Raw genomic sequence first — 22,959 nt, 5'->3', positions numbered from 1 at the left:
TAGCCTTATTTTAGTCTTTCCCCCTGCAGCTGCCAGGTTGGAAGATGTCAGGCTGCAGCTCCATCCCCAGCTGAAGCAGTTCAGCAGATGTTGGCAGTCTGCATCCTTTCACCACTTCAGCTGTATCTGGGAATAATCTGTGGCCTGAGCTGTGCCAGAGCTTGTGTCTGTGTTCCCATTCAGACGCAGAGCCCCAAGCAAACCCAACGTGACCAGGTGGCTAAGTGTCTGCTCAGATGTTGTAGCAGTGTCATGCAGGATCAATTATGTAATTGACCTCCAGCTGCATGTATTCAGGGCAGACATTCCCCTGGAGCAGGGTTACCAAGGCCTGTGGAAATGTTTGACTGACATCTGCTCAGCAAGACTGACTGCAGTGACTCCAGGTCAGCCAGATGTCTGTGCCTGGAGGCTGTGCTGGTGCACTGCACTTGTCTCCAGGAAGGGAAGCAGCCAGGAATGCAGAACTGCCCTCAGCAATGGTTGTAGCCAGGTGGGGGTTGGTAACATAGGCTAGGATAGGACAGGACAGGGCAGAACAGAATTAACCAGGTTGGAAAAGACCTTTGAGATCATCCAGTCCAACCTATCACCCAGCACCATCTGATCAACTCAACCATGGCACCAAGGGCCTCAGCCAGGCTCTTCCTAAACACCTCCAGGGATGGGGACTCCACCACCTCCCTGGGCAGTACATCCCAAGGGCAAATCTCTCTTGCTGGGAAGAATTTCTTCCTCACCTCCAGCCTGAACCTCCCCTGGCACAGCTTGAGACTGTGTCCTCTTGTTCTGGTGCTGGCTGCCTGGGAGAAGAGACCAACCCCCAGCTGTCTCCAACCTCCCTGCAGGGAGTTGGAGAGAGCAAGAAGGTCTCCCCTGAGCCTCCTCTTCTCCAGGCTAAGCAACCCCAGCTCCCTCAGCCTCTCCTCCCAGGGCTGTGCTCCAGACCCCTCCCCAGCTTTGTTGCCCTTCTCTGGACACCTTCCAATCTGCTCAATCTGCTCTGCTTTCATTCCAAACCATTGTCCCTGGGCCTGTCCCTGCAGGCCTTTGCCAACAGTCCCTCTGCAGCCTTCTTGTAGCCCCCTTCAGGTCCTGGCAGGCTGCTCTTAGGGCTGCCTGGATCCTCCTCTTCTCCAGGCTGAACACCCCCAGCTCCCTCAGCCTGGCCTCCTGCAGAGCTGCTCCAGCCCCTGATCATTTTTGACATGTCAGTGAGTACTTAACACAGAACTGGAACAGGGCACACAACTACACCCAAACTCTCCTGCTCTTCAGCTTGCTGCCTCCCTTAGCTCCCTGTGCCTGCTGTGACCCTGGAAGGTATTGAAGCCCCTTTGTGGCCCTGTGCCATCTGCACTGCCCCCCACTTTCTCTGCAGGTTTTGTTGTTTGCACAGACTCTGTACCACAGAGAACTCGTTACTGAGCTTCTCCTTCCCTCTGCATTTGATGTTTAAGGGATTGCCAACTCCATAATGGCTTTGTCCTCCACATCCCTCAGCAGTGGGGGGTTTGGGACACAGGGCTGTGTCACAGATGAGCAGAGGGTGCCTGCTGCTGTGGGAGGGGAGCCTGAGGAGGAGCAGCACTCAGGCTGCAGGCTGGCCTGATGGCTCTCACCACTCCCCAGTTTTCAGCATCCCTGGTGGTGCTCAGCTTCCCAAGGCAGCCTGCTCACACCCTGGCACACGAGCTGCAAGGCAAGAGCAGCTGAGGGGAGAATGCTGGAGGTCAGCAGCTTTGTCCTTCCCGGGCTTGCAGGGAGCAAAAGGCTCTGCTGAGGCTGAAGCTCAGCTTCATCTCAAGCCTGGCAGAAACTCTTGTTTGTGGTAATCCAGTTGCTTACCACAGTTCCTTGCCAGGCTCACAGGCTGTTAGGGGTTGGAAGGGACCTGAGGGCATCATCAAGTCCATCCCCCCTGCCAGAGCAGGACCAGAGAATCCAGCACAGGTCACCCAGGAACACATCCAGTTCTGGGCCCCTCATTTTCAGCAAGGACCTCAGGGAGCTGCTTGAGAGAGTCCAGCACAGAGCCACAAAATGGTTAGGGGAGTGGAAGATCTTCCTCAGGAGGAGAGCCTGAGGGAGCTGAGGGCTCTGGAGCTTGCAGAGGAGCAGCCTGAGGGTGACCTCCTTGCTGGTGCTAAAGCTGTGCAGGGGCAGTGCCCAGAGGCTGGAGCCAGGCTCTGCTGGGGGATGCCCAATGCCAGCACAAGGGGCAGTGGTGGAAGCTGAGGCAGAGGAAGTGCCATGGAAACAGGAGGAGTTTTTTTTCCCTGTGAGGGTGCCAGAGCCCTGGAGCAGGCTGCCCAGGGGGGTTGTGGATTCTCCATCTCTGGATACCCATCTGGCTGTGCTCCTGTGTGAGCTGCTCTGGGTGCTCCTGCTCTGGCAGGGGGGTTGGACTGGCTGAGCTTTTGAGGTCCCTTCCAGCCCCTAACACTCTGTGATGACATGAGGTCTGGCAGACACAACAGGATGTTACAGTATCACCTCAGCTGGCAAGTGTCCCCTCCAAAATTCATTTTTGCACACTCTGTTTCTCCTGTAAGAAGACTGAGTGCCCCCTCAGCAGGTGTGCAGATGCCCTGAGCTGAGTGATGCAGCTGGGAGGGCTGGAGGACAGGAGAGGTGCATCCAGAGGTGGTACCACGAGCAGGGGGCACAGCCTGACACCTTGGCAAGCCATGCAGCCTCTCTGGGGTGGAAACCAAGCCATGTGGGAAACCACTGTGAAATGAGTTAACATTGAAGTGATGGATTTCCCAGGGAGGCCCAGGAATGCTTTTGGTCTGTGCCTTGCTTGCCTGCTCATCACTAACCCTGGCAGCTTTGTGTGCAGCAGGGAGAGCACTGAGCCTCTTCCTCTGCTCTGCCATTCAGCAGTTTGCCCTCTCCACCTCCTCTCCTCTTTCCCTCAAGCAGTTTTTGTTTGTAAAGCAATTATGTCAAATTTGTGCTTAGCACAGAATGGTTCAGGATGGAAGGGACCTCAGAGCTCATCTGCTCCAACCTCCCAGCCATGGGCAGGGACACCTCTCAACTGGACTCAGCTGCTCAAGGCCTCATCCAGCCTGGCCTTGAACACCCCCAGGCAGGAGACAGCCACAGCCTCCCTGGGCAGCCTGTGCCAGAGTCTCACCAGCCTCATCCCAAAGAACTTCTTCCTCAGCTCCAGTCTAACCCTGCTCTGCCTCAGCTTCAAACCATTCCCCCTTGGCCTGTCTCCAGACACCCTCATGGAAAGTCCCTCTGCAGCCTTCCTGTAGGATCCCTTTGGGTATTGGAAGGGCAGCTCCAAGGTCCCCTTGGAGCCTTCTCTTTTCCAGGTTGAACACCCTCAGCTTTCTCTGCCTGGACTCCTAGCAGAGCTGCTCCAGACTCCTGATCCTTTTTGTGGCCCTCCTCTGGACCTGCTCCATCAGGTCCAGGTCCTTGCTGTGCTGAGGGCTCCAGCCCTGCACACAATACTCCAGGTGAGGTCTCCCCAGAGCAGAGCCAAGTGGCAGAATCACCTCTCTGGCTCTCTGGCAATGCTGCTTTGGATGCAGCCCAGGCTGCCCTTGGCCTTCTGTGCTGCAAGCTCACACTGCCTGCTCCTGTCCAGCTTCTCATCCATCAGCACCCCCAAGTCCTTTTCCTCAGGGCTGTTTTCTGTCCCCTCCTCCCCCAGCCTGTACTGATAGTGAGGATTGCTCCAGCCCAGGGGCAGAACCCTGCACTTGCTCTTGTTGAATATCATGAGGTTCACCTGGGTCACCTCCCCAGCTTGTCCAGGTCCCTCTGGATGCCATCCTGTCCCTCTGGGGTATGACAGCACCACTCAGCTTGGTGTCATCTGCACACTTGCTGATAGTGTCCTCAACCTCACTGAGTCATAGAATCACAGAATGGTCCAGGCTGGAAGGGGCCTCCAAAGCTCATCCTGTCTGGATCTTGATAAAAGTATTGAGCAGCACAGGTCCCACTGTGGACCCCTGAGGGACAGCACTGTCCCTGCTCTCCAGCTGAACTTGAAGCCATTGAGCACCACCCTCTGGCTGCAGCCACCCAGCCGATGGAGGGTGAGTGCCCCGCTGCGGCCGGCGGGGCCGGAGGAGGGAGGCGCTGAGCTGGGCGGAGCGCAGGCTGCCGCCAGCGGCTGGCTGGGAGCCTTCCGCCAGAGCCCTGAGCCTCGAAGAAGAGCCTCCCCTGGGCTTTGGAATGCTGTTCAACCACGAGCTTTTTCCATCTGCAGCAGGGTGGAGTGCCGTGCAGTGCGCTCCCCCAGGCTTTGCGGTTGTGGGAGCTGAGTGAGGAGGGAGGGGAGGGATTAAAACCACCATCAGACGTCTTCAGCTGCTGCCTCTGCAGGATGGTCTTACCCTCACAGCACCCACCTGCCGCTCCAATCACAGCACATCCTGCCTCCCTCTCCTGCTAGCTGGAAGGGCCTCCTTCAGCTGTGGCTGTGTTTTCTCCCCTCTTTTCCATGCCTTCTGCCCCTGTGCTTTCACAAGGCAGTGAGAGTGCCAGGGAAAGGAAGAGGCTGCTGCACACCGCTGCCCTTCTCCCACAGAGGACTGAGTCACAGATTCACAGAATGGTGCAGGCTGGAAGGGACCTCCACAGCTCATCCAGAACAACCTCCCCTCAGCCAGCAGGGACATCCCCAGCTAGATCAGGCTGCCCAGGGCCTCACCTTGAATATCTGCAGGGAAGGAGCCTCAACCACCTCCCTGGGCAACCTGTGCCAGTGTTCCACCACCCTCATCGTAAAGCACTTGTTCCTAACATCCAATCTCAATCTGCTCTGCTCTAGTTTGAAGCCATTGACTCCCATCCTGTCCCTGCAGGCCTTTGCAAACAGTCTCTCTCCATCCTTCCTGTAGCCCCCTGGAGGTACTGGCAGGCTGTTATTAGATATCCCTGGAGCCTCCTTCAAGGTGGGGCTCAACAAGGCCCTGATCTAGCTGGGGATGTCCCTGCTGGCTGCAGGGAGGTTGGACTGGATGTGCTTTGGAGATCCCTTCTGGCCTGGACCATTCTATGAGTCCATCTCAGCTGCTGGGTGAGAGAGCTCTGCCTTGCACTGGGCTGCTTCTGCCTGTGGTGTGCCTGTGCTCCCTGCTCATTTAAGCACCACTCCACCCCTTCTGCATTTTCGTGGAGATCTCCTGGACCAGTTGTTGCTGAATCAGGCTAAGGAGCTCCCATGCAAGAAGCTCCTCCTTGCTCTGAAGCGGGATCCTGAGCTCATCTTCCAGCTTGTTGCTTTCCCAGTGGTTGGACTATGCTGACTTGAGGCCAGTTCTGTCATTAGGACCTTGTTAAACTAACTGCTCTGTGGTTTCCTCTTGAAACCCTGACCTTGCTGTGGCACTCTGTGGTAGTTCAGCCTGCCCTGATCTCTCTCCCCTCTGCTGTATCTGCTGCAGGCTTTTTAGCTCCCCTAAAGCCTGGTGTGTTTGCATAGGTGCAGCACTGCAGAGGGGCACAGGAGGGCTGCAGCTGCTCTGACTTCATTTGTTTTCATCATTTATTATCATGTTTGGGCTGGTCTTGATCTCTGGAACTCAGAACAATGATCAAATAAGGATTCTCTTTCATTGCTCTTGGCACTAGTGCCTCTCTCCATGGATGGAAGTGGCTGAGGTTGGGTCTCAGTAGTCCTGATGAGTCCATCCCCAGTGCAGCTGCATTTATCTCCCATTCCTGGTTTTGTTGGGCCTTGGTTTCTAAGCTTTTCTTCTGCCCTGCATCATTTGCTTTGACGTTCCAGGCTCAAGTGTACCTTGGGCAGCAAAGCTGGGGAGGGGTCTGGAGCACAGCCCTGGGAGGAGAGGCTGAGGGAGCTGGGGTTGCTTAGCCTGCAGAAGAGGAGGCTCAGGGGAGACCTTCTTGCTCTCTCCAACTGCCTGAAGGGAGGTGGTAGCCAGGTGGGGGTTGGTCTCTTCTCCCAGGCAAGCGGCACCGGAACAAGAGGACACAGTCTCAAGCTGTGCCAGGGGGGTTTAGAGCCCAGAACTGGACACAGGACTCAAGGTGTGGCCTAACCAGTGCTGAGCACAGGGCAGAAGGACTTCCCTGCTCCTGCTGGCCACACTGTTCCTGATGCAGGCCAGGAGGCCATCGGCCTTCTTGGCCACCTGGGCACACTGCAGGCTCATGTTCAGCTGCTGTCCACCACTACCCCCAGGTCCCTCTCTGCCTGGCTGCTCTCAGCCACTCTGCCCCCAGCCTGTAGCACTGCCTGGGGTTGCTGTGGCCAATGTGCAGCACCTGGCACTTGGATGTGTTCAATCTCCTGCCCTTGGCCTCTGCCCATCTGCCCAGCCTGGCAAGCTCCCTCTGCACTTCAAACTGTTCTGGGTGCTGCTTCCTGTGGCAGGTCCCTCTGCAGAGCAGTTTATGTGCAGCCTCAAAGTAGTCACCCTGATTAAAACCCAAAGGTCAGGACCCTAATTAGCTTGGGAAACCTTCTGGACTTTTTTCTTCTTGTGCTTTAATAGATTTCAGAGCTATTTTCTGTGGTGAGATCTCCGTGGCATTTCTGCCCCTGCTCTGGCTGTGCAGCTGGGCTGCCACCTTCTCCAGAGCTGTCTAAGCTGCCTGCTGGTAGGTTTCATCATTATGCTTTCAGGACTTCTCAGCTGATGAGATAAAGTTGGGGTTTGAAGGTCCAACAGCCAGCTTTGAAAGTGTTGACAGGAGTGGGTGCCACATCGCCAAGCATTGTGTGGGAAGAGGGAAGCCACAGCTGTCTGCTTCCCTGGTGTGGAGCACCTGGCTGTGCTGCATGGGTCAAAGTCATGGAGTCCCAGAATGGCTCAGGCTGGAAGGAGCCTCAGAGCTCATCCACTCCAGCCTCCTGCCACGGGCAGGGGCACCTCTCAACTAGATTCAGCTACTCAAGGCCCCATCCTGCCTGGCTGTGGATCACCCCCAGGGAGGAGGCATCCTCAGCCTCCCTAGGCAGCCTGTTGCAGAGGCTGGAGGAGATGATCTGTGAGGTCCCTTCCAGCCTGAGCCATCCTCAGATTCCATGATTTCAGCAGCCTGTAACTACAGTTTGAGTGACCAGGTCTGCAGCCACTGGCCTGTAGTTGCCATATCACAGAAGCACAGAATGTTAAGAGCTGGAAGGGGCCTGGAAAGCTCATCCAGCCCAACCCCCCTGCCAGAGCAGGAGCACCTAGAGCAGGTCACACAGGAGCACATCCAGCTAGGGTTGGAATATCCCCAGAGACAGAGACTTCACAACCCCCTGGGCAGCCTGCTCCAGGGCTCTGTCACCCTCACAGGGAAAACATTTTCCTCCTATTTCCATGGCACTTCCTCTGCCTCAGCTCCCACCACTGCCCCTTGTGCTGGCATTGGGCATCCCCCAGCAGAGCCTGGCTCCAGCCTCTGGGCACTGCCCCTGCACAGCTTCAGCAACAGCAATGAGGTCACCCTCAGGCTGCTCCTCTGCAAGCTCCAGAGCCCTCAGCTCCCTCAGGCTCTAAGGAAGATGCTCCACTCCCCTAATCACTTTTGTGGCTGTGTGCTGGAGGGGATGAGTCTGTCTGCTCTTGAGAACACATCCCCAAAACTCAGGTGCTGGTCTGGAGCTCAGCAGCAGGGCTGGGCCAAGGGGGGGCCAGCTCAAAGCTCTTCAGCTTGCCAAGAGGAGCTGTGTCTGTGTCACTTGGATTCCTTCTCCTGCTCAGGATGTAGTGGGAGGCTGACTTGCCTTCCTGAACTGATCACTTGTGTCAAGGAGAGCTGCTGACCAAGGCTGTTTTCAGGCACTGGTAATGGTGCAGAGAATATCCTGTCAAATATTTTTCTTTTCAGCCTTTTTTTTTCTCTTTGGCTTTTTAGCTGTTCTTCTCTCTTTTTTTGGCACCACATCAGGTTAACACCCAGCATGTTGTGTCTGCATCCCCTGGCTCGAGGGGATTCTTTGCATGCTTGGGGATGACTGCCTATGCAAACCCTGTGGTGGCTCTGATTGTTTCTGTGCTCCCTTTTGCTTTTGTTCTCTGATGGAAAGGGATAATCCTGCCTCTGAACTGGAGGAGAGGCTCTGCAAGCACCCAGGAGCTGTATAAAGGCAAACAAAAAACAACCCCAGGACAAAATCCCAGCCTTAAAACACTCAGAAAAAAAACACAAACTGTGTTTCTGAGCCCCAAAGAGGCTGAAATCTCGACTCAAAAGCCCCTGCACCATGTCAGGCAAAGTCCTAGCTGGGATAAGAAATGGACTGAAGATAAGCAACTGACTGTGTCTGAGGACTTGGTGCTGAATGGGCTTCATTTTCAGTACCATTTGTCCAGGTGGCCAAGAAGGCCACCAGAATCCTGGCCCTTAAGGGAGGTTGTAGACAGGCAGGGGTTGGTCTCTTCTCCCAGGCAGCCAGAACCAGAACAAGAGGACACAGTCTCAGGCTGCGCCAGGGGAGGTTTAGGCTGGAGGTGAGGAAGAAATTCTTCCCAGCCAGAGAGATTGGCCCTTGGGCTGTGCTGCCCAGGGAGGTGGTGGAGTCCCCATCCCTGGAGGTGTTCAGGAGGAGACTTGAAAGGGTGCTGGGTGCCATGGGTTAGTTGATTAGGTGGTGTTGGATGATAGGTTGGACACAATGATCTCTGAGGTCTCTTCCAACCTGGTCTGGTCTGGTCTGTTCTATTCTATTCTATGCTATGCTATGCTATTCTATTCTATTCTATGCTATTCTGTTCTATTCTATTCTCCCTTCGGGTAGTTCTAGAGAGCAATGAGGTCTCCCCTGAGCCTCCTCTTCTGCAGGCTAAGCAACCCCAGCTCCCTCAGCCTCTCCTCACAGGGCTGTGCTCCAACCCTCACCAACATCTTTGCCCTTCTCTGGACACCCTCCAGCAAGTCAACCTCCTTCCTAAACTGAAGGGCCCAGAACTGGACACAGTACTCGAGGTGTGGCCAAACCAGTCTGTCTTTGTGGCCTCCTCCTCCTTCCTGTGTGGAGGGCTCTAGAGCACTCCAGGCTCTGCTAGGAGGCCAGGCTGAGGGAGCTGGGGGTGTTCAGCCTGGGGAAGAGAAGGCTGCAGGCAGCCCTAAGAGCAGCCTGCCAGGACCTGAAGGGGGCTACAAGAAGGCTGCAGAGGGACTGTTGGCAAAGGCCTGCAGGGACAGGCCCAGGGGCAATGGTTTGGAATGAGAGCAGAGCAGATTGAGATTGGATGTGAGCAACAAGTTCTGCAGCAGGAGGCTGCTGGGACACTGCAGGAGGTTGCCCAGGGAGGTGGTTGAGGCCCTGTGCCTGGAGATCTTCCAAGGTGAGGCTGTGAGCAACCTGCTGTAGTGGAGGATGTCCCTGCTGAGTGCAGGGGGTTGGACTGGATGCCCTTTGGAGATCCTTTCCAACCCAAACCATTCTACGGTTCTCTGGCTATAGAAAGAGAACTTTTAGGCTGTAACTCACTGGCAGGAGCCAGAGCAGGAAGCAAGGCTCAGAGGCAGCACAGAGGTTCTCTCATTTGGGTTTATTACAGGGGCAGGAGAAAATGTTCTCTGAGATTGAGGAAGAAGCATCTGGTGTTGTCCAGGGGGCTTGGCCCTGGGCAGCAGTTTCTTTGTTGGTGTCCTCCTAACAGTGGTGTTCACACAGGCTGTGTGCACAGCAGCCTCACAGCCCCTCCAGAGACTACAGGCAAGGCCCTCAGAGTCTGGGGGGAGACCCACACGCTGTGCAGGGTGTAGGGATAAGGGACTCCTTGCTTGGTGATGATCTGTACAGTGATGGAGATGCTCCTGTCCCCATTCAGCTTGACAAAGATGAGCTCTTGTTTGGGTGCTTGGCTCACAACAACCCCATGGAGGCTGCAGGCTTAGGGCAGAACAGCTATAAACTGCCCAGCACTGGGGATGGTCATCAACAGCTGGCTTACTACGAGCCACAGCGTGCCCAGCTGGCCAAGGCTGCCAGCATCCTTGCCTGGATCAGCAATGGTGTGGCCAGGAGGAGCTGGGCAAGGATTCTCCCCCTGTACTCAGCATGGTGAGGATACCCCTGGAATACTGAGGCCAGCTCTGGGCTCCCCAGCTTGAGAGACAGAGAGCTGCTGAGAGAGTCCAGCAGAGGCTATGGGAGGTGCCCAGGCAGGCCTGGCTCGTTGGTCTAGGGGTATGATTCTCGCTTAGGGTGCGAGAGGTCCCGGGTTCAACTCCCGGACGAGCCCTGCTTTTAGCCTGGAGAGGAGCAGGCTCAGGGGAGACCTTCATGCTCTCTACAGCTACCTGAAGGGAGATTGCAGCCAGCTGGGGGTTGGGCTCTTCTCCCAGGCACCCAGCACCAGAACAAGAGGACACAGTCTCAAGCTGTGCCAGGGGAGGTTCAGGCTGGAGGGGAGGAGAAAGTTCTTCCCAGACAGAGAGATTGGCCCTTGGGATGTGCTGCCCAGGGAGGTGGTGGAGTCCCCATCCCTGGAGGTGTCCAAGAGGGGCTTGGATGTGGCACTTGGGGCCATGGTTTAGTTAGGAGGTGCTGGGTGACAGCTTGGACTTGGTGATCTCTGAGGTCTCTTCCAGCCTGATTGATTCCTGGATGAAGGGCCTTGAACATCTGGGCTGTGAGGAGAGGCTGAGAGCCCTGGGGCTGTTCAGTCTGCAGAGGAGAAGGCTGAGAGGGATCTGATCAATGTCTATCAATAGCTGAGGGCTGGGGGGCAGGGTGAAGCGGCCAGGCTCTGTTGGGTGGTGCCCAGTGGCAGGACAAGGAAGAGCAGGGTACAGGCTGGCACCCAGGAGGTCCTACCAAGCACACACACAGACACTTCTGTATGGTGAGGGTGCTGGAGCAGGCTGCACAGAGAGGTTGTGGAGTCTCCTGCTCTGGAGCCTTTCCAACCCTACCTGGATGTGTTCCTGGGTGCTCTGCTCTGGCAGGGGGCTTGGACTGGATGACCTCTGGAGGTGCCTCCCAGCCCCTACCATTCTGTCCCACTGGAGCATCAGGCTGCCACCAAGTCCCGCTGGGTGAGAGAGGGTTCGTTGTCAGAGCTTGTCAGCAGGCCTGAGATTGCTTTGCTGCTCACAGAAGGATAAAGCAAACAAGCCCCAGAGCCCGAGGAGAAGCAGGAAGGAATGCCTGAGCAGCTGGAATGGCTTTGTAAAGGCTGCTGAGAGGCCTTCTCCCAGGCTGGCTGCCCCGGGGGGATCAGCGCCGGGCCTCGCAGGAGGCGAAGGACTCGATCTCAGTGTTCCAGCGGAGAGTAAGTCATCTGCTGCTGGAGCAATTACGATGGTGTGAATGAGATTAAAATCAACATCAGATTAGTGGCTAATTGGAGGCGTCTGAGTGTGTGTGTGGGGGGATGGCTTCGGGGGCTGGGGAGGAATTCCCATGGCCGATTCTGCTGTGCAAATGCTTTCCTTTGTTCTCTGCCCTGCTTCCTGCTGTGCAAGCTCTCCTGCTGGAGAGCACGCTGCAGTGGAGCTGGAGAGCTCTCCCGGGGGGCAGAGAGCTTCACGACTGTCTGCTGATCTCTGCAAGGAAAAGATAAACCTGAGCCAGGGGGTTGTGGAAGTCTCTGTTGTTACGGAGGGGTTGCAGAGCTCAGTTTCCTGCCTGGCGTTGGTAGAGTTGAGATAGAGATTCTTAGAATGGTTTTGTGTTGGAAGGGACCTTAAAGATCATCCAGTTCCAGCCCCCTGCCATGGGCAGGGACCCCTCTCACCAGCACAGGTTGCTCAGGGCCTCATCCAGCCTGGCCTTCAACACCTCCAGGCAGGAGGCAGCCACAGCCTCCCTGGGCAGCCTGTGCCAGGCTCTCCCCACCCTCAATGCAAAGAATCTCCCCTCTCCCGGCTCAAAGCCATTGTCCCTCAGCCTGGCACTCCCACCCTTGTCACAAGTCCCTCCCCAGCTCTCCTGGGGTCCCTTCAGGTACTGGAAGGCTGCTCTGAGGTCTCCCTGGACCCTTCCCTGAACAGCCCCAGCTCTCTCAGCCTGTCCCCACAGGGGAGGTTCTCCAGCCCTCTGATCATCTTGGTGGCCTCCTCTCGACCCTCTCCAGCAGTTCCATGTCCCTCTTATGCTGGGGGCGGGGGGGGGGGGCTGGCACTGGAGGCAGTGCTGCAGGTGGGGGTCTCAGCAGAGCAGAGGCAGAATCCCCTCCCTTGTGCTGCTGCTCTCCCTGCTCTGGATGCAGGATGCATTCACGTTGCAAAACTCGGCTTTGCCTGCCTGGTGTGAGTGCAGCTGAGCTGCCTTCTCCCTGCCCTTTGTGCAGTCCCCATTCTGCCTGGGCTCCTCCCGGGCTCGCTGTGCTGTTCCGTGCTGCTTGCACTGGGGGCCGCAGTGCAGCTGGCTGGCAGGGGAGGGGGGATTGCATTGGCTGTCCTTTGAACACACCGTGGTAATTAAAGTGCCTCCCACCGGGCCTGCAGTTGGCTGTAAGCAAGCACATTTCGTTAGCTTTCACAAAACCAACAGCCTCCTTCAGCTTGGTATTACATTTAATTTCAGCTTAAATGCTGCATGAGTGGAGATGCAGAGTGGTAGCCCCCGGGGCACGGCAGCTCAACCTGCACCCCCCAGCTGGGTGGCCCACAGCAGGATGTGGGCTTTACTGGGTGGAAAACAAGGGGGAGAAAGGTAATTTTTCTCAATTTGTTAATTGGCAAAGCAGGTTAATGGTTTAACCAGAGCAATCTAGCAGGAACATTGCCTAGAGGCCTCTCAGATGTGCTCTTTTTATCTGCCTGTGCATGGCAGACATGGAGGGGCTGGAGCAGGGCCAGGGAAGGGCAGCCAGGCTGGGGAAGGGGCTGGGGAGGAGCAGCTGAGGGAGCTGGGGGTGATCAGCCTGGATGAGGCAGAGGGGAGACCTCATTGCTCTCTACAGCTGCCTGAGAGGAGGCTGGAGCCAGGTGAGTCTCTGCTCCCCACTAACTGCCCTGGGTTAGGAACTGGCTGGAGGCTGAGCCCAGAGAGTGGTGGTGAATGGTGCCACAGCCAGCTGGCAGCCAGGCACCAGTGGTGTGCCCCAGGGATCAGTGCTGGGCCCCATCCTCTTTAACATCTTCATTGATGATCTGGAGGAGGGGATGGAGTCCAGCATCAGCAAATGTGCAGATGACAGCAAGCTGGGGGCAGGAGTTGAGCTGTTAGAGGGTAGAGAGGCTCTGCAGAGGGACCTGGACAGGCTGCACAGATGGACAGAGGCCAAGGGCAGGAGACTGAACACATCCAGGTGCCAGGGGCTGCACATTGGCCACAGCAACCCCAGGCAGAGCTACAGGCTGGGGGCAGAGTGGCTGAGAGCAGCCAGGCAGAGAGGGACCTGGGGGTACTGGTTGATAGGAGGCTGAACATGAGCCAGCAGTGTGCCCAGGGGGCCAAGCAGGCCAATGGCATCCTGGCCTGCATCAGGAGCAGTGTGGCCAGCAGGAGCAGGGAGGTCATTCTGCCCTGTGCTCAGCACTGGTTAGGCCACAGCTTGAGTCCTGTGTCCAGTTCTGGGCTCCTCAGGTTAGGAAAGAGGTTGAGCTGCTGGAAGGTGTCCAGAGAAGGGCAACAAAGCTGGGGAGGGGTCTGGAGCACAGCCCTGGGAGGAGAGGCTGAGGGAGCTGGGGTTGCTTAGCCTGCAGAAGAGGAGGCTCAGGGGAGACCTTCTTGCTCTCTCCGACTCCCTGCAGGGAGGTTGTAGCCAGGTGGGGGTTAGGCTCTTCTCCCAGGCAGCCAGCACCAGAACAAGGGGACACAGTCTCAAGCTGTGCCAGGGGGCGTTTAGACTCAAGGTGAGGAGAAAGTTCTTCATGGAGAGAGTCATCATTGGGATGTGCTGCCCAGGGAGGTGGTGGAGTCCCCATCCCTGGAGGTGTTCAAGGGGAGATTGGATGTGGCACTTGGTGCCATGGTCTAGTCATGAGGTCTGTCAAGACAGGTTGGACTTGATGATCCTTGGGGTCTCTTCCAACCTTAGTGATACTGTGAGCCTGTGAGACTGTGATTGGCCCTGGGGATGTGCTGCCCAGGGAGGTGGTGGAGTCACTGTCCCTGGAAGAGTTCAAAAACAGCCTGGCTGAGGCCCTTGGTGCCATGGTTTAGTTGATTGGATGGTGCTGGGTGAGAGGTTGGAGCTGATGATCTGAGAGGTCTTTTCCCACCATATTGATTCTATGATTCTAGTAACAAGTGTCCCCTGTGCTCAGCACTGGTGAGGCCAGAGCTTGAGCCCTGGCTTCAGCTTTGAGGCCCTCACTCCAGGAAGGACAGTGAGGCAACTGAGACCAGAGAAGGGCAGAAGAGGGCTGAGGGAGCTGGGCTTGTTCAGTCTGGAGTGAAGAAGGCTGAGAGGAGACCTCTGGCTCTCTACAGCTCCCTGAAAGCAGGCTGGAGCCAGGTGGGGGTTGGGCTCTTCTGCCTAGTGAGAACTCACAGGCCAAGGGGAAGTGGCCTCAGGTTGCACCAAGGGAGGTTCAGGTTGGACATCAGGAGAAACTTCTTCACTGGAAGGGTTCTCAAAGCCTGGAACAGAGCCCCCAGGGGGGTGGCTGAATCCCCATCCCTGGAGGTGCTTCAGGGAGGCAGAGCTGTGGTTCTGAGGGCCATGGGTTCCCCCTAGCCTGGGCAGAGCTGGAGAATGGTTGGACTGGATGCCCTTAAAGGGCTTTTCCAGCTAAGCCAGCTCTGTGATTCTGCTCTAGAGCAGGAGGCCTGGCAGGTCTCCTTCCTGCCAGAATCCTTTCAGTAGTACACTGCAGGCTGCATCCATGGACAAGTTGTGGCCTGTAGCTCTGTGCCTTGTTTCCTGCCTTTTAGCCTAGGTCAGAATCATCTCCTGGACAGGTGAAAGCCTTTGCATCTCCTTGGGCCATTGTGCTGCTGAGGAGTGACACTTGGAGCAGGAGACACTTTGGATCCCAAAGGAAAAGCCAAACTGATTGTGAGGAGAGAAGGGCTGCAAGGCTCCTGGGGTGCCTGCTCTGCTGTAAGATGTCAAATACCCTGGAACCACAGATTGACAGAAAGGTTGGCTTGGCTGGGACCATGGCCTCGTGGCTTTAACTCTCAGGGACAGAAAACCTTTCCTGCTCTGCAGTTTGGCAGTCACTTCCCAAAGGAGGCAGCTCTTCTGAGGCTGCAGACCTTGGTTGGTCTCCAGGGAGGACACAGAGAGTGTCAGGTGTGATGAGTTCTGTGTCCAGACAGAGCCTTAGGGCAGGGTGATGAAGGCTCTGGGGAACACCTGCAGCTCCATGACAGTCTCTTCTCAGCTGCCAGTTGTCTTAGACTGAACACTGATGGCTTTTGAGTACCTCCCAATGGCTGCACTTGCTTCTTACTAAGCAGCTTTGGCCTCTGCTCAGCCACTCAGGTGTCATAAGCAAACAGTGTCACTGCCTGGGTGCTGCCCAGAGCCACTGTCTGCCCCTGACACACAGGCTTTGGAGGCTCTTGGTGCAGAATCAGTGCAGGAACGAATGAAGGTGGAATCATAGAAGGGCTTGGCTTGGAAGGGACCTCCAAAGGGCATCCAGCCCAACCCCCTGCACTCACAGGGACATCCTCCCCTACAGCAGGCTGCTCACAGCCTTCTCCAGCCTCACCTTCAACAGCTCCAGGCATGGAGCCTCAACCACCTCCCTGGGCAACCTCCTGCAGTGCCCCAGCAGCCTCCTGCTGCAGAACTTGTTGCTCACATCCAATCTCAGTCTGCTCTGCTCTCATTCCAAACCATTGCCCCTGGGCCTGTCCCTGCAGGCCTTTGCCAACAGTCCCTCTGCAGCCTTCTTGTAGCCCCCTTCAGGTCCTGGCAGGCTGCTCTTAGGGCTGCCTGCAGCCTTCTCTTCTGCAGGCTGAACACCCCCAGCTCCCTCAGCCTGGCCTCCAGGCAGAGCTGCTCCAGCCCCTGATCATCTTGGTGGCCTCCTCTGGAGCCTCTCCATCAGCTCCATGTCCTTGCTGTGCTGAGGGCTCCAGAGCTGGACACAGCCCTGCAGGTGAGGTTGCCCAGGGAGGTGGCTGAGGCCCCATGCCTGGAGCTGTTGAAGGTGAGGCTGGAGAAGGCTGTGAGCAGCCTGCTGTAGGGGAGGATGTCCCTGCTGGGTGCAGGGGGTTGCACTGGGTGGCCTTTGGAGGTCCCTTCCAACCTAAGCCATCCTCTGAGTCTATGAACTAGGCACCTGGAGTCTCCCTTGCAGGTATTCCCCAAGCCTGGAATTCCAGCAGAGGAAAGGTGCAGGGTCCAGCAGAAGGTGGAGGATGCCCCAGGAAGCACTCTCTGTTCCTGTACCTCTGCAGTGCTGTGCCCAGCAGGAGCAAAATGAAGAGGAGAAGGTCCTGGGCTAAGAAGCTTTTAGCCCTGCTGACCAAGAGCTCAGCAGGGTTTAGCTGCAGGCAGCCTGTGGAAGCAGGCAGCTGAGCTCCTGCTCTGCCTCACTGCTCAGCTGCACATGGTGAGGAGCAGGGGTCCCTTTCCCCCTTGCTGGGGAAATCAGCAGTCCCTGCTCCCTGCCTGCCCCAGTGGGGCCTGCTCAGAGCCCCCCTGGTCAGCAGCAGACAGGTGGCTGCCAGGCTCAGCAGCTGGCAGCCTGCTGGGTTGGTTTGCTGTGCAGGGGAGGCAGCTCTCACCACAGCACTCAAAGTGCTGCTTTGGCATGCCCAGGCTCTTGGCTTCCAACACCTCTGCTTTTTAATTGCCTTTTTAATTACTTCACATCCACCCTGGGAACTGACTGGTGGCTCTGCACTCAGGAGTGCTGGAGTGAAGAATTCCTCTTGGCTCTGACCTTTCCATCCTCCTTGCAGTGGCAGCTCTGATGGTCATGGTGTGCAGCCCCTCTTCACCTGCAGGAGGTCCCTTTCTGCCTCTCCCTGTAGAGGTGCTGCAAGGCAGCTTTGACCTTGTGCCTTGTCCTACAGCTTTGCATTGCTCAGGCCTTCAGAGAAGGCTCCAGGCAGAACTCAGAGCAGCCTGCCAGGGCCTGAAGGGGCTACTGTGTCCAGTTCTGGGCTCCTCAGGTCAGGAAAGAGGTTGAGCTGCTGGAAGGTGTCCAGAGAAGGGCAACAAAGCTGGGGAGGGGTCTGGAGCACAGCCCTGTGAGGAGAGGCTGAGGGAGCTGGGGTTGCTTAGCCTGCAGAAGAGGAGGCTCAGGGGAGACCTTCTTGCCCTCTACAGCTACCTGAAGGGAGGTTGTAGCCAGGTGGGGGTTGGGCTCTTCTCCCAGGCACCCAGCACCAGAACAAGAGGACACAGTCTCAGGCTGTGCCAAGGGAGGTTTAGGCTGGAGGTGAGGAGAAAGTTCTTCCCAGCCAGAGAGATTGGCCCTTGGGATGTGCTGCCCAGGGAGGTGGTGGAGTCCCCATCCCTGGAGGTGTTTAGGAATACATAGAATACATAGAATAAACCAGGTTGGAAGAGACCTTCAAGATCATTGTGTCCAACCCATCAACCAATCCAACACCACCTAATCAACTAACCCATGGCACCAAGCACCCCATCAAGTCTCCTCCTGAACACCTCCAGTGATGGTGACTCCACCACCTCCCCAGGCAGCCCATTCCAATGGGCAATCACTCTTTCTGTATAGAACTTTTTCCTAACATCCAGCCTGAACCTCCCCTGGCGCAGCCTGAGACTGTGTCCTCTTGTTCTGGTACTGGCTGCCTGGGAGAAGAGACCAACATCCGTCTGTCTACAACCTCCCTTCAGGTAGTTGTAGGAAGAGCCTGGCTGAGGCCCTTGGTGCCATGGTTGAGTTGATCAGATGGTGCTGGGTGAGAGGTTGGACTGGATGATATCAAAGGTCTTTTCCTACCCCTATCCCTACCCCTGGTTAATCCTACCCCTATCCCTACCCCTATCCCTACCCCTATCCCTACCCCTATCCTATCCCTATCCTATCCCTATCCCTATCCTACCCCTTTCCTATCCCTTTCCTATCCCTTTCCTATCCCTTTCCTATCCCTTTCCTATCCCTATCCTATCCCTATCCTATCCCTATCCTATCCCTATCCTATCCCTTTCCTATCCCTATCCTTTCTACAGGAAGGCTGCAGAGGGACTGTTGGCAAAGGCCTGCAGGGACAGGCCCAGGGGCAATGGTTTGGAATGAGAGCAGAGCAGATTGAGATTGGATGTGAGCAACAAGTTCTGCAGCAGGAGGCTGCTGGGACACTGCAGGAGGTTGCCCAGGGAGGTGGTTGAGGCTCCATGCCTGGAGCTGTTGAAGGTGAGGCTGGAGAAGGCTGTGAGCAGCCTGCTGTAGGGGAGGATGTCCCTGCTGAGTGCAGGGGGCTGGGCTGGATGCCCTCTGGAGCTCCCTTCTGGCCTCCCAGGCCATTCTCTGGCTGTGTAGTAGGGCTGAAAACCTCCAGTTTTCAATTAAGTTGTGGAAGGGCCAAGTGAATGACTGGCAATTCATTTCACTGCCAATTGTGTTAGGGGCAAAAAAGGAGGAGGCAAAGAGGAAGACTGCAGGCTTGTGGAGGGGGAGCAGTGTGGCATAATGAGTTGTGGAGGTTTTTGTCCCCGCTGTAATTAGGGTGATGAATATGCATGAGGCTGCCTGGGGAGGGCAGGCATGGCAAACGATTGTACTTAATTACTCTTTGAGCTGAAGTGCTGCTGGAGGCTCTGCTGCCTTGGGAAGTCCCTGCAGAGCTGCTGTGAAGCTCCTGCTGCAGGCTGGGGACACCCCGGAGGCCGGGAGGGATAGTTTAAGACCTCTGTGTCTGCGGGAGAGGTCTCTCAGGTCATTTGTCCCTTCCTGAGCCTCAGGGGAGCACCACTGTGGCTCAGCTTTCCACCTCTGCAGGGTGCTGCCTGAAACCCAAAGCCAATGGCAGCGTTTAGGGGTTTGGTATTGAAAGTGAGAGAGAGACAGAGGAGGGCCACAAAGGTGGGCAGGAGGTGGAGGAACCATCCTGATCCTCAGTAGCCCTGAGGCAAGAGAGTCTGCTCTGCAGAGAGATCAGCCAGCTCCTTCTCTGTCAACCCTGCCTGACCAAGCACTGCCACAGGGGTGGCAGAGTCACCATCTACAACTCCCTGCAGGGAGGTAGCAGCCAGCTGGGGGTTGGTCTCTTCTCCCAGGCACCCAGCACCAGAACAAGAGGACACAGTCTCAGGCTGTGCCAGGGGAGGTTGAGGCTGGAGGTGAGGAAGAAATTCTTCCCAGCAAGAGAGATTGGCCCTTGGGATGTGCTACCCAGGGAAGTGGTGGAGTCCCCATCCCTGGAGGTGTTTAAATGAGACTGGGTGAGGCACTTGGTGCCATGGTTTAGTTGATCAGATGGTGCTGGGGGAGAGCTTGGACAAAATGATCTCTAGGAGGTCTTTTCCAACCTGGTTAATTCAGTGATCCCTGGAGGGGATGCAGACATGGCCCTTGAGGACATGGTCTGGTGACCATGATGCTGCTGGGATGACATTTGGACTCGATGGTTAGCCTGGGATTGGTCAGAACTAAGAGCAGCCTGCCAGGACCTGAAGGGGGCTACAAGAAGGCTGCAGAGGGACTGTTGGCAAAGGCCTGCAGGGACAGGCCCAGGGGCAATGGTTTGGAATGAGAGCAGAGCAGATTGAGATTGGATGTGAGCAACAAGTTCTGCAGCAGGAGGCTGCTGGGACACTGCAGCAGGTTGCCCAGGGAGGTGGTTGAGATTCCATGCGTGGCTGGATCTATCCAAGGTGAGGCTGGAGAAGGCTGTGAGCAGCCTGCTGCAGGGGAGGATGTCCCTGCTGAGTGCAGGGGGTTGGGCTGGATGCCCTCTGGAGCTCCCTTCCAAGCCAAAGCATTCTGTGGTTCTGTGATGCTGGGTGGTTGGTTTGAGCCCTGCAGCTGGGGGTGGCTCATTGTGCTAACTGAAGCCTTTGCTGTAGGTTAGGAGCTGTCTGCTTGAGCTGCTGCAGGGCTCCTGTGAGGTGGTTGTTACTACTTGAAGAGACATTGCATAGTTAGCTCTGTGCCTCCAGGCAGTAGAGGAACATAGTAAATGGGGGTTTTAAAAGAGGGTTAGAAGAGAAGAGAATTAAGCAGGTTGGGAAAGACCTTTGTGGTCATCCAGTCCAACCTATCACCCAGCACCATCTGAGCAACTCAACCATGGCACCAAGGGCCTCAGCCAGGCTCTTCCTAAACACCTCCAGGGATGGGGACACCACCACCTCCCTGGGCAGCACATCCCCAGGGCCAATCTCTCTTGCTGGGAAGAATTTCTTCCTCACCTCCAGCCTGAACCTCCCCTGGCACAGCTTGAGACTGTGTCCTCTTGTTCTGGTGCTGGCTGCCTGGGAGAAGAGACCAACCCCCAGCTGGCTCCAACCTCCCTGCAGGGAGTTGGAGAGAGCAAGAAGGTCTCCCCTGAGCCTCCATTCTCCAGGCTAAGCAACCCCCTGCCTGGATCCTCCTCTTCTCCAGGCTGAACACCCCCAGCTCCCTCAGCCTGGCCTCCTGGCAGAGCTGCTCCAGTCCCTGACCATCTTGGTGGCCTCCTCTGGAGCCTCTCCATCAGCTCCATGTCCTTGCTGTGTTGAGGGCTCCGGAGCTGGACACAGCCCTGCAGGAGAGGTCTCACAGAGCAGAGCAGAGGGGCAGGATCCTCCCTCTCCATCTCTGGCAATGCTGCTTTGGATATAATCCCAGGACATCATTTCACCTCTTTTCCTCTCTGTCTCTGAAGTGTGTCATTGAGTTTGTCCTGCACCCCTTGTCCCCTGTAGTTCAGGTTTGCCCAGCAATCTAAAAGCAGCTCCCTGAGCTTCATGTGTATAGCCCATGGCTATCAGAAACTCTTCCCTCCTGTCTCCTCTTCATTACCTTACTGAGGACTAAATCAGTCCTGCTTTCCCCCCTCTCTGCATATTTAAACCCTCTTTGCCCATTCATCATCTTTTTTTTCCTCCCCCCTTTCTTCCTGCTGTACTCTCAGCAGCCTAATCCTCTCTCTCTTCCCAGAAGCTGGCCAAAGTGGGATGCCAGCCTTCCAACCTGCCTTCCTGAGGGCTTGGGAGGGCCATGCAACCATGTGCTGAATACCCTTGGCTGGTGATAAGCCAGGTTTCTATTAACCTCCTCCCCCACTGCCATGCATCAGGCCAAGCTTCTGCCAATAAAGGCTCCTTCTCATGTGACACAGGAGCTAATTCAGAGCCCTTTAAACTGTGCTTAGCTCTGCTAATCGTTATTTGCCTCCAGCCTTCCCAGGCAGAATGGGAGCTGGGAGGCTGCTTGCAAAGATCTCTTCCCTGGGCCTTGCCTGCAGCGCTGCTCCTGGCAGGGTGATCGGTGTTGAACTTCTTGCCTCTGAAATGCAAGCTGCAGAAGTGCATCTCTCCTGCCTGCCTTTCCTGGCCAGAGCTGCACCTCCCAGCCAGCCTCCTGCAGCCAGGCAGCCAGGGTCAAAGGCAGAAGAAATCCCAGTCAGAGAGTGTGAGGGGCTGGAAGGCACCTCCAGAGCTCATCCAGCCCAACCCCCTGCCTGAGCAGGAGCACAGGAGCACATCCAGGTGGGCTTGGAATATCCCCAGAGAGGGAGACTCCACAACCCCTTGGGCAGCCTGCTCCAGGGTTCCCTCACAGTGAAAAAATTGTTCCTCCTGTGTCCATGGCACTTCCTCTGCCTCAGCTTCCACCACTGCCCCTTGTGCTGGCATTGGGCATCCCCCAGCAGAGCCTGGCTCCAGCCTCTGGGCACTGCCCCTGCACAGCTTCAGCAACAGCAATGAGGTCACCCTCAGGCTGCTCCTCTCCAAGCTCCAGAGCCCTCAGCTCCCTCAGGCTCTCCTCCTGAGGAAGATCTTCCACTGCCTTCAGCATCTTTGTGGCTCTGTGCTGGAGTCTCTCAAGTTGTTCCCTGAGGTCCTTCCTGAACTGAGGGGCCCAGAACTGGACACAATACTCCAGATGTGGCCCCAGCAGGACAGAGCAGAGGGGGAGGAGAACCTCTCAGTCTCTGTGGCAACAAAAAGCAAGGCTGCATCTTCAGAGGCCAGGGAGGAGTGTGGTCCCTCAGGGGTCTGTGCTGTGACCAGTGCTGTTTAACATCTTTGTCAGTGACAGGGACAGTGGGACTGAGGCACCCTCAGCAACTCTGGGGATGACACCAAGCTGTGTGGTGTGGTTGACACTGGAGGGAAGGATCCATCCAGAGGGACCTGGACAGGCTGCAGAGGTGAGCCCAAGCCAACCTCATGAGGTTCAACACGGCCAAGGGCAAGGTCCTGCAGCTGGGTCGGGGCAGTCCCAAGCACAAATCCAGGCTGGGTGAGGAGAGGCTGAGAGCAGCCTGGAGGAGAAGGCCTTGGGGGTGTCAGGTGGTGACAAACTCCCCAGGAGCCAGCAGTGGTCCCTGGCAGCCCAGAGCCAGCTGTGTGCTGAGCTGCAGCCAGAGCAGGGAGAGCAGCAGCACAGGGAGGGGATTCTGCCCCTCTGCTCTGCTCTGCTCAGCCCCCACCTGAAGCACTGCAGCCAGTTCTGGAGACCCCAGGACAAGAGGGACATGGAACTGATGGAGAGGGTCCAGAGGAGGCCACAAAGATGATCAGAGGGCTGCAGAACCTCCCCTGTGGGGACAGGCTGGGAGAGCTGGGGCTGTTCAGCCTGGAGAAGAGAAGGCTCCAGGGAGACCTCAGAGCAGCCTTGCAGTACCTGAAGGGCTCCAGGAGAGCTGGGGAGGGACTTTTGACAAAGGCTAGGAGTGACAGGATGAGAGACAGTGGCTTTGAGCTGGGAGAGGGGAGACTGAGACTGGAGATGAGGAAGAAATTATTGAGAGTGAGGCTGTGGCACAGGCTGCCCAGGAGACCTCCTTGGAGGTGTTGAAGGCCAGGCTGGATCAGGCCCTGAGCAGCCTGCTGGCCAGGGCAGGGGGTTGGAGCTGGCTGAGCCTTGAGGTCCCTTCCAGCCCAGCCCATTGTGTGAGCTCTGTGCTCAGTGGGAGCCCAGCCTGGCACTCTGCCATCCCTCAGGCTCTTTGGCACAGCTCAGCAGCAGCCTTTCATCAAG

The 22,959-nt window shown here is 56.6% G+C and overlaps 1 protein-coding gene and 1 non-coding gene across 2 annotated transcripts in view; both read left to right on the top strand.

Moving 5' to 3' along the window:
• The window catches only part of LDLRAD3 (low density lipoprotein receptor class A domain containing 3), a 105,326-nt gene that overhangs the window by 70,800 nt on the left and 11,567 nt on the right, over window positions 1–22,959 (top strand). The window lies entirely within an intron of this gene.
• On the top strand, window positions 10,113–10,184 carry TRNAP-AGG (transfer RNA proline (anticodon AGG)). Its single transcript has one exon. It is a non-coding gene; the product is annotated as a tRNA-Pro (tRNA).

This window comes from Dryobates pubescens, chromosome 5, assembly GCF_014839835.1.
Source record: "Dryobates pubescens isolate bDryPub1 chromosome 5, bDryPub1.pri, whole genome shotgun sequence".
In the NCBI taxonomy this organism is placed as follows: domain Eukaryota; kingdom Metazoa; phylum Chordata; class Aves; order Piciformes; family Picidae; genus Dryobates; species Dryobates pubescens.
The sequence above is the reverse complement of the archived record's forward strand: the minus strand, read 5'-3'. Positions and strand labels throughout refer to the sequence as shown.